This window comes from Ascidiella aspersa, chromosome 7 (genome assembly GCF_963924565.1).
Source record: "Ascidiella aspersa chromosome 7, kaAscAspe10.2, whole genome shotgun sequence".
NCBI classification, from domain to species: domain Eukaryota; kingdom Metazoa; phylum Chordata; class Ascidiacea; order Phlebobranchia; family Ascidiidae; genus Ascidiella; species Ascidiella aspersa.
Genome location: NC_139453.1, coordinates 22,160,299 through 22,169,802, shown reverse-complemented (window position 1 = coordinate 22,169,802; position 9,504 = coordinate 22,160,299). Strand labels below are relative to the sequence as shown.

General features: G+C 37.1%; 1 pseudogene; it reads right to left on the bottom strand.

Moving 5' to 3' along the window:
• Positions 1 to 3,550: 3,550 nt before the first annotated feature.
• LOC146138339 (actin, cytoplasmic pseudogene) lies at positions 3,551 to 5,490 on the bottom strand (annotated as a pseudogene).
• Between the last annotated feature and the right edge of the window lie 4,014 nt (positions 5,491 to 9,504).

Below are 9,504 nucleotides of genomic sequence, written 5' to 3'. Positions count from 1 at the left end.
CGAGGTTTATGAGGCTGCACCCCTATGTGCCTTTGACTGTGGGGCAAAAACCTGAGATATTGCGTTTTAGCTCTCTCTAACGACTGCCATCTAGCAGCAGAAAAACTTCCATACAGAATTCGTTCATATTCGCTTGCTTTGTCCAGTTCGTGAAGTGACGAAACGACTCACCGCCTGCTGCGCTTCATTGTCCCGCGCGTAAAACTTTCATTGTGACTTGTCCAAAACTGGGCGCGTGCGATCGGCATTTTAAAAAGAAGCTTCTCTTTAGTAAAATTACTTAATGCTCTTAAGATATACAACATATTTTACCGCCTCAAATTTAAATGCGAAATCTGGTGGCCACTCCAATCCAACATATCAACACCAGGCCTACACAACTTAAAATTGTGTGGTGATATTTCTCCAAATACGATTTTTTTAAATATTCTCCAAATCCAATTTTATTGTATTGTCGCGGTAATACACAAAGAGGTAAGTCCGTGAATAAACTTTCACCCACCGTACAATTAACGCAGGAAAGCACCGCGAGTAGGGATGTTCAAAGCAGAATATCGGCGACAGTTTAAATGCGGCGTCAGCGTTTTTTCGGGCGACCAATTACTTGAAAGTATACCCCCTGACAAAATAAACAACAACCGCAACCCAGTCTAGTTTAAATTTATTTTATTTTATTTCATTTATTTTTTTTTTTTATTGATTTATTTTTTTAATATGTTGTATTTTGTGTTGTGTCTTTTATATAATATATTTTATATTTTGTTTTGTATTTTCCTTAACTTGTTTCTGCAAGCAAAAACAGATATGGGCCGAAAATTTTCCCACTTGACTTATGGCTTTGATGCGAAAGGGGTTCAAATATGGCGTAGATTTTGGGAATGATTGAAACATGTATTGAATAAATAGAATTTACGTAGATGATGCGTATGGCCATTTTATTACATTTTGACCAGCTCACGTGTTTAAAAAACAAATATTATCATCCTTTTAAAGACTTGAAATGGTTTGACTCTTGCTATACATTTGCAATCTTTTACTTGCTCAATTTTTCAATGGCTTGGTTCAAAGAATCACTGTTAAAACAGGCTTTAAATCTGTAGTTGCAAACAATATAAAAAACACTATTATGTGGCCAATACGCAAACTAATAAATCTAAAGTTTTGCTAGATGTTTAGGCCTGATGTTGGTATGTTGATTAGAGCAACATGCACAGCAGGTGCTAACAGAGAGGCGTACACTGCCTCAAGATTTCGCATTTAAATTTGCTGCTGTAAATACACCCTATTGACACTTTATTATTAGGCGAAGCTTACCGCGAAGTAATTGGTCGCCCGAAAACCGATATTCTGGCGTGAACATTCCTACTCGCAATGGTTTCCTGCATTAATTGTACGGTGGGTGAAAGTTTATTCACGGCCTTACCTCTTGGTGTATTACCGCGACAGTACAATGAAATACGATTTGGAGAATATTTGAAAAAATCGTATTTGGTTACACCAATCCAACCTATCAACACACAATTTTAAGTTGTGTAGGCCTGGTGTTGACATGCTGGATTGGAGTTGCCACCAGATCTCGCATTTAAATTTGCGGCGGTAAACTAAGTTGTTTCTTAACAGCATTAAGTAATTTTACTAAAGAGAAGCCTCGTTTTAAAATGCAAGTCGCACGAGCCCAGTTTAGGACGTGCCACTTTGCACAATGAAAGTCTCACGCGCGGGACAATAAAGCGCAGCAGGCGGTAAGTCGTTTCGTCACTTCACAAGCTGGACAAAGCAAGCGAATATGAACGCATTCTGTATGAAAGTTTTTCTGCTGCTAGATGGCAGTCGTTAGCTACAAAGTGCTAAACGCAATGTTTCAGGTTTTTACCCCCCAAGCAAAGGCCCCTGGGGGTGCAGCCTCATAAAATTTTACAAAGCACCTACATACCACTCTACGCCATGTCTGAAAATTTGAAGGTTCTACGATGTCTACTTTTTCTATAAAGCTTCGGACAAAAATCGGTCTGAAACATACCATAGGAAACCATAGGTAACCAAAAAAGAACTAGACGGGGGTGCGGTTGTAGTATATTTTGTCAGGGGGTATATTTTTAGGGCTTAGTGTTTTATTTTATATTATTTTTTTTTTTTTTTTTTTTTTTTTTTATATTGTATATTTTATATTATATATTTTATATTTTGTTTTTTATTTTCCTTAATTGTTTCTGCAAGCAAAAACTAATATGGGCCGAAAACTTCCCCACTTTGATGCGAAAGGTGTTGAAATATGGCGTAGAATTTGGGGTATGATCGAAACATATATTTAATAAATAGAACTTACGTAGATAATGCGTATGGTCATTTTATTAAATTTTGACCAGCTTACGTGTTTGAAAAGCAAATATTAATGTTCTCTTAAAGACTAAAAGTGGTTTAACGCCTATGGTTTGCTATACTTTGCAAACTTTTACTCGGTAATTTTTTTCCATGGCTTGGTCCGAGCAATCACTGTTAAAACAGGCTTTAAATCTGTAGTTTTAAACAATATGAAAAACACTATTATGTTCTCAATACGCAAACTATTAAATCGAAAGTTTTGCTAGATGTTTAGGCCTGATGTTGGTAGTATGCTGGTTGGAGCAAGATGCACGACAGGTGCTAACAGAGAGGCGTAGACTGCCTTAAGATTTCGCATTTAAACTTGCGGCGGTAAATACACCCTATTGACACTTAATTATTAGGCGAAGATTATCGCAAAGTAATTGGTCGCCCGAAAAAAAACTAACGCCGCATTGAAAGCAAGCATTATAAATGAGTCGCCGATATTTTGCTTTGAACATCTCTACTCGCAATGCTTCCCTTCCGTTAATTGTACGGTGGGTGAAACTTTATTCACGGCCTTACCTCTTTGTGTATTACCGCGACAATACGATGAAATACGATTTTGAGAATATTGGAAAAATCGTATTTGGAGAATATTTGCTATATGCACCTGTATAGTATGTTACTCCAATCCAACATGTCAACACACACTTTTAGTTGTGTAGGCCTGGTGTTGATATGTTGGATTAGAGTTGCCACCAGATTTCGCATTTAAATTTGCGGTGGTAAAATAAGTTGTTTCTTAACAGCATTAAGTAATTTTACTAAAGAGAAGCCTCGTTTTAAAATGCAAGTCGCACGAGCCCAGTTTTGGACCTGCCACTTCGCACAATGAAAGTCTCACGCGCGGAACAATAAAGCCCAGCAGGCGGTAAGTCGCTTCGTCACTTCACAAGCTGGACAAAGCAAGCGAATATGAACGAATTCTGTATGAAAGTTTTTCTGCTGCTAGATGGCAGTCGTTAGCTAGAAAGTGCTAAAACGCAATATTTCAGTTTAAAGCTTCGGACAAAAGTCGGTCTGAAACATACCATAGGAAACCATAGGAAACCATAGGAAACCAAAAAAGAATAACGGCAAAAACAAGATATGTCCCGAAAATAAATTTTCGGCCCATATAATAACGGCAAAAACAAGATATGTCCCGAAAATGAATTTTCGGCCCATATAATAACGGCAAAAACAAGATATGTCCCGAAAATGAATTTTCGGCCCATATAATAACGGCAAAAACAAGATATGTCCCGAAAATAAATTTTCGGCCCATATAATAACGCACACAACAAGCGATAATCGGTGCAACAGTATTAAGCAACTAAACCAAGTTTATCGCGCAAAACACACAAAAATTTTCGTCTATTTGGTTAAGTTAGCGAAACGTTTATCTTAGACGTATACGAAATGCATAAAAGATTAACACTATAACATCTAGCAATCACGTAAAAAGTTCGCACGAAACGCAAAAAATGCATATATTACGTGAATCTTGTTATAAAATTTGGATAAATGTTGCTCACGTTATATTAGTCATATTACAATGTTGAATAGAAAATTACATTAACTAGATATATTTTGGTAGAAATTTCATTTTATAGGAAGTCCTAAGTCCACACAGCGTTAGGCTTTTGACACCAAGAAATTGTGAAATAATACACGGCCCCATGATGCCGAAAACAATGCCCCGCCATAATGTAAGTATTCCTTAAAACGAAAAATATACACGCGAAGCACGAAACAATTTGCGTTTACATGGTTAAAGTTCGCAAAAAATATAGTTTGACAAGCACTTTCAGGCCACATTTGGCAAGCGGGGCTAAACTACGCTGAGACAATGTAACAAATCCAACTTTTAAAATGCAGTGCAACGAATACATGATAAAACTAAAATACTTAAGTATAGCTCACGGCCCACAGTTTGCCGACCACTGGTTTAAATGATAATTGCATGGAATTGTCAAAGGCATTTTCTGTGGACGATTGATGGTCCAGATTCATCGTACTCTTGTTTGGAGATCCACATCTGTTGGAAGGTGGAGAGGGAAGCCAAGATGGATCCTCCAATCCACACGGAGTATTTCCCTTCTGGTGGGGCGATGATTTTGATCTTCATTGTTGGTGGTGCAAGGGCGGTGATCTCCTTTTGCATACGATCGGCGAAACCAGGGAACATAGTGGAACCTCCACTGAGCACGGTGTTGGCATAAAGATCTTTACGGACGTCAACATCGCACTTCATAATGGAGTTGTAAGTGGTTCCATGGATACCAGCAGACTCCATCCCAAGGAAAGCTGGCTGGAAGAGGGCCTCTGGGCAACGGAATCGCTCGTTTCCAATGGTGATGACTTGGCCGCAAGGAAGCTCGTAACTCTTCTCCAAAGAGCTGCTGCTTGAAGCTGTTTGCATCTCCTGCTCGAAGTCAAGTGCAACATAGTTAAGCTTCTCCTTGATATCATGCACGATTTCACGCTCGTGAGTGGTGGTGAAAGAGTAGCCTCTCTCAGTAAGGATTTTCATCAGGTATTCAGTGAGCTCACGTCCAGCCAGGTCAAGACGCAGGATGGCATGAGGAAGGGCATATGCTTCATAGATTGGGACAGTGTGAGAAACACCATCGCCACTGTCAAACACAATACCGGTGGTTCTGCCAGAAGAATACAGGGAAAGGACAGCTTGAATAGCAACGTACATGGCAGGGCTGTTGAAGGTTTCAAACATGATTTGGGACATCTTTTCTCTGTTGGCTTTGGGGTTAAGAGGAGCTTCAGTGAGGAGAACAGGGTGCTCTTCTGGGGCAATTCGGAGCTCATTGTAGAAGGTGTGATGCCAAATCTTCTCCATGTCATCCCAGTTGGTGACGATTCCATGCTCGATTGGGTATTTCAAGGTAAGGATACCCCTCTTGCTTTGAGCTTCATCTCCAACGTAGTTGTCTTTTTGTCCCATTCCTACCATAACACCCTGATGCCGAGGGCGTCCAACGATGGAAGGAAAGACTGCTCGGGGTGCATCGTCACCAGCAAAGCCAGCTTTGCACATTCCAGATCCATTGTCCACGACCAGAGCGGCAACATCTTTTTCATCAGCCATTTTAATGATTTTTCTTTCAGTTTTTATAAAAAGTTAAAAATAAATAATCTGAAAAACGAAATATGGAAATAAAGATTTATATGGAATTTAATATTGACACAAAAATTGCAGCGTAATACAATTTGATAAAAATCCTAGTGAATTGCTTTGACAACACATCAGTATTATTTTACAAGTATTTGCAGTAAAAATGGATTTAATTTACAGTAGAGCAGCATTAAGCTAAAATAATTTTACGATAAGACTTCCTTACGGTTTTATCTTCTCTACAAACACAATTTGTCAGTGGATTCTAATTCAAAACAAAATATATAAAGTAACCTGAATTACAATATCCTTGTATTATTTCATTGCTGTCAGTTTAAAATGTAGAGCGCACGACTATAATTACCGACTAAGAGCTTTTGGCGTTTGCGGTGCAATTTACGCTGTATCGGCTTATGCCCCAGATTTATTGTCTACTAGCACCAAAGTGCAAATACTTAATGGCTTGCATTATCTGCACAGGGTTTTTTGTACTTAAGCCTAATATCTGCTTGTAAACCATCTCTTCTCAGTTATCGTCCGGTGCTGTTGACAGCGTGTTGCTGTTGACAGCGTTGTGCTGTTTACAGCGTTGTGCTGTTTCGCCGACATAGTTGAAATTGGCGACCCGACGTACTTCCGAACACCAGTAACTATAGAAATTTTTCGCCACCATAAAGCGTTAAATTAAGGGTTAAACCGCGTTTATCTGGGTTACCCTAAGGCGGAAAGAAGAGTTCAAGAACATCTGTTGTGCGATTTAGCCGTTTGGTTATTCTCGCAGTACCTTGAACAAGAAGTTTCTCAAACCTGTTTCAAAAAGGTTAGGAATTGTCAGAAATACTGCGTCCTGGTATCATCCGCAACAACTACCATTCCAACGCTCGTTGTCATCAACCTAACTAAAGACGAAACCGTTGGTTGAACAAACGAAGTCTTGGACCATAACAAACTTTCTTTTGAACTTGCTGTCATGATTGGGACCTGCAAGGAGCCAGCTTTTGGAGTAACTGTTCTCGTCGAAAAATACATTACGAGACGCTCCATAGCATCAACAAAGCATTTGTTTGAAATACGGAACGCTGTTGATGAAGTACGGTACAAGCTAAAGAAAGCGCCGCCAATCGAGGACAAATCACCACGCGGAATCATGGAGAACGCAATTTGCCGTTGAACATGGTTTTCACAATAACTGATTCTGTTAACCAGGTGAAAATACTTTTAAAAATATTAAAAAATAGTTAAAATGCCGACCGAAAGGACTGTAATTTTTTTGTGTACGAATTTTTATCAAAACATTTAAATTTATAAAATCTCGCAAATCATGCATATTTCTTCCTCTGTTGATAAATTTTAAAAGAGCTAGCTTACTTTTTTGTGCTTGGAGCTCAATAGTTTGAAATCAACGCGTTAAATTTGTGAATCACGATTTAATATTGTTGTGCACGAAGTAATTTTGTGTTAAAATTCCAAATTCTTTTAAACGTTTGGTACGTTTTGGGGTTTTAGTTAGGGAAGTCTGAATCAAAGAACGCACAACGCGTCTAGTTAGGTAAAAAACACGAGACGAAACAATTCCTCGTTAAAAGCAGAATGATTTCTCCACGCGCGACACATATGCTTTAATTCGTGCAAGTCCAAACACGAATTTAGGGATAAGTCCATTTCCATGCCTTTGTTAAAAGCGAACTAGACGTGGGAGTGGTTGTTGTATATTTTGTCCGGGGGTATATTTTCAGGGCTTAGTTTTTTTTTAATTTTTAAATTTTCATTTTTTTTAGTTTTTAATTTTTAATTTTTTTAATATTTTTAATATTGTTAATTGATTTAATTTTTTTTTTAATATTTCATATTTTGTATTGTCTATTTTATTTTTTTTTATTTTTTATTTTCCCTAACTTGTTTCTGCAAGCAAAAACAGAAATGGGCCGAAAACTTCCCCCTTAACTTGTGGCTTAGATGCGAAACGTGTTTAATAACGGCGAGGTATTTGGGAAATGATCGAAACATATATTAGATAAACTGAATTTACGTAGATAATGCGTACCACCATGTTATTATATTTAAGCCAGCTTACATGTGTAAAAACCAATATTGTCATTCTCTTAAAATGGTTTAACGCCTATGATTAGCTATACTTTTGCCCACTTTTACTCGGTAAATTTTTGCCATGCCTTGGTCCGTGTGATCAATATTAAAACACAATTTAAATCTGTAGTTTCGAGCAATATGCAAAACACTTTTATGTGCCTAACACCCGGCCTAAACAAATATAGTTATACAAGGGACGCAACAACAAAATCTTAAGTTTAACGTATTATTAGCGAAGACGTTACCAAGCTACGTCATAACATGTCGTCATAAATAAATAAATATTGCTTTTATTGGATTTAAATTGGCAAAACTTTCAATATAAAAGGTGGCTTATTAGGCACATAATCGTGTTTGCATATTGCTCAAAACTACAGATTTAAACTCTGTTTCAACAGTGATTGCTCAGACCAAGGCATGGTAAAAATTCACCCAGTAAAAGTTGGAAAAAGTATAGCAAACCATAGACGTTAAATCATTTAGAGAGAATGAAAATATTCGCTTTTTAAACATGCTAGCTGACCAAAATGTAACAACATGGCCGTAAGCATTATCTACGTAAATTGTTATTGATCAAATATATAATTCGATCACTTCCCAAAATCTACGCCATATTTGAACCCCTTTCGCTTCAAAGCCATAAGTTAAGTGGAGAAATTTTCGGCCCATATCTGTTTTTGCTTGCAGAAACAAGTTAAGGAAAATAAAAAACAAAATATAAAATATATAATATAAAATACAAAATACAAAATATTAAAAAAAAGTACCAAAAAAAAAAAAAAAAAAAAAAAAATGAAATCAATTAAAAAATAAAATAAAATAAAATAAAAATTGAAAATAAACACGAAGCCCTAAAAATATTCCCCCTGACAAAATATACAACAACCGCATCCCCCGTCTAGTTTTGAAACTGATATGGCCGCAAAATGTAAAATGTGTAATAGCATATGGTGGAATATTTTTCAACCGTGTTTTATGGCTAAATGAACTACATGAAACCCCTATGAGTGGATTGCTTAATATGTTCCTTATTTTAGTTACATAAATTGGCGGAATACAGGCTTTACAGTCGCAGCCAGACTCGGGACTCAGGAGTCGGATTAGAGTTTTATTTTTAACCGACTCGGCAGCCCTGATGTCTTCACAGACATTAACAACAACATGTGGGTTGTATATTCTAATTTAAAGAAAGAAGAATGTTAGGCATGAATTTAAAGGTAACAAAAACTTTATGCTTAACAATCCCCTTTCTATAAATTGGAATATACAATCCACAATTTGTTGTTAATGTCTGTGAAGACAAACAACAAACGTTTTAAAATCTACAAATTTTCCAAGAATTTTATGCAAAGTTATTCTCGGAAGGGCAAAAAGCCAAATCAACTTTCTGGTGGCCAAGTAGAAAATGTGAATTGCTTAATAAGAAGTGGTTTATTATTGTCCGCGTGTGATTATATTCGTAATAGTCAAAATTCTCGACTTAAACCAGTGACGGTATTTTCGTATTTATTTTTGTCATTCATTCGGAAATATTGCTGCGTAAGATAAAGCTGCTCATATTGGTCACTTTAGGCTGACTAGGTTTTGATTATTGTAAAAGATACAAGATTTCCGTACGCATATTTCAGACTATGGTCGGCGGTAATTCTGGGCATTACATTGAAAGTTTTAGGTATATTTACGTCATTGTGGATATGGACGAAGTCGTGTTGACTTAAGTTTTATACCAAACAAACGCATCATTATGCGAACGCCTTTCTTAAATATAATTAGACCCATTTACCAACGCGTCACACACAAAGCTCTGTAACAAAACCTTGAGTCGCGCTAAATTTGGTAGACACAACAGGATCACACTGGTTCGAACCGCAGCAACCTTTATTTACATGAAGTGGTGTGAAGACTGAAACATACACCCGTAGAAGCTACATTGA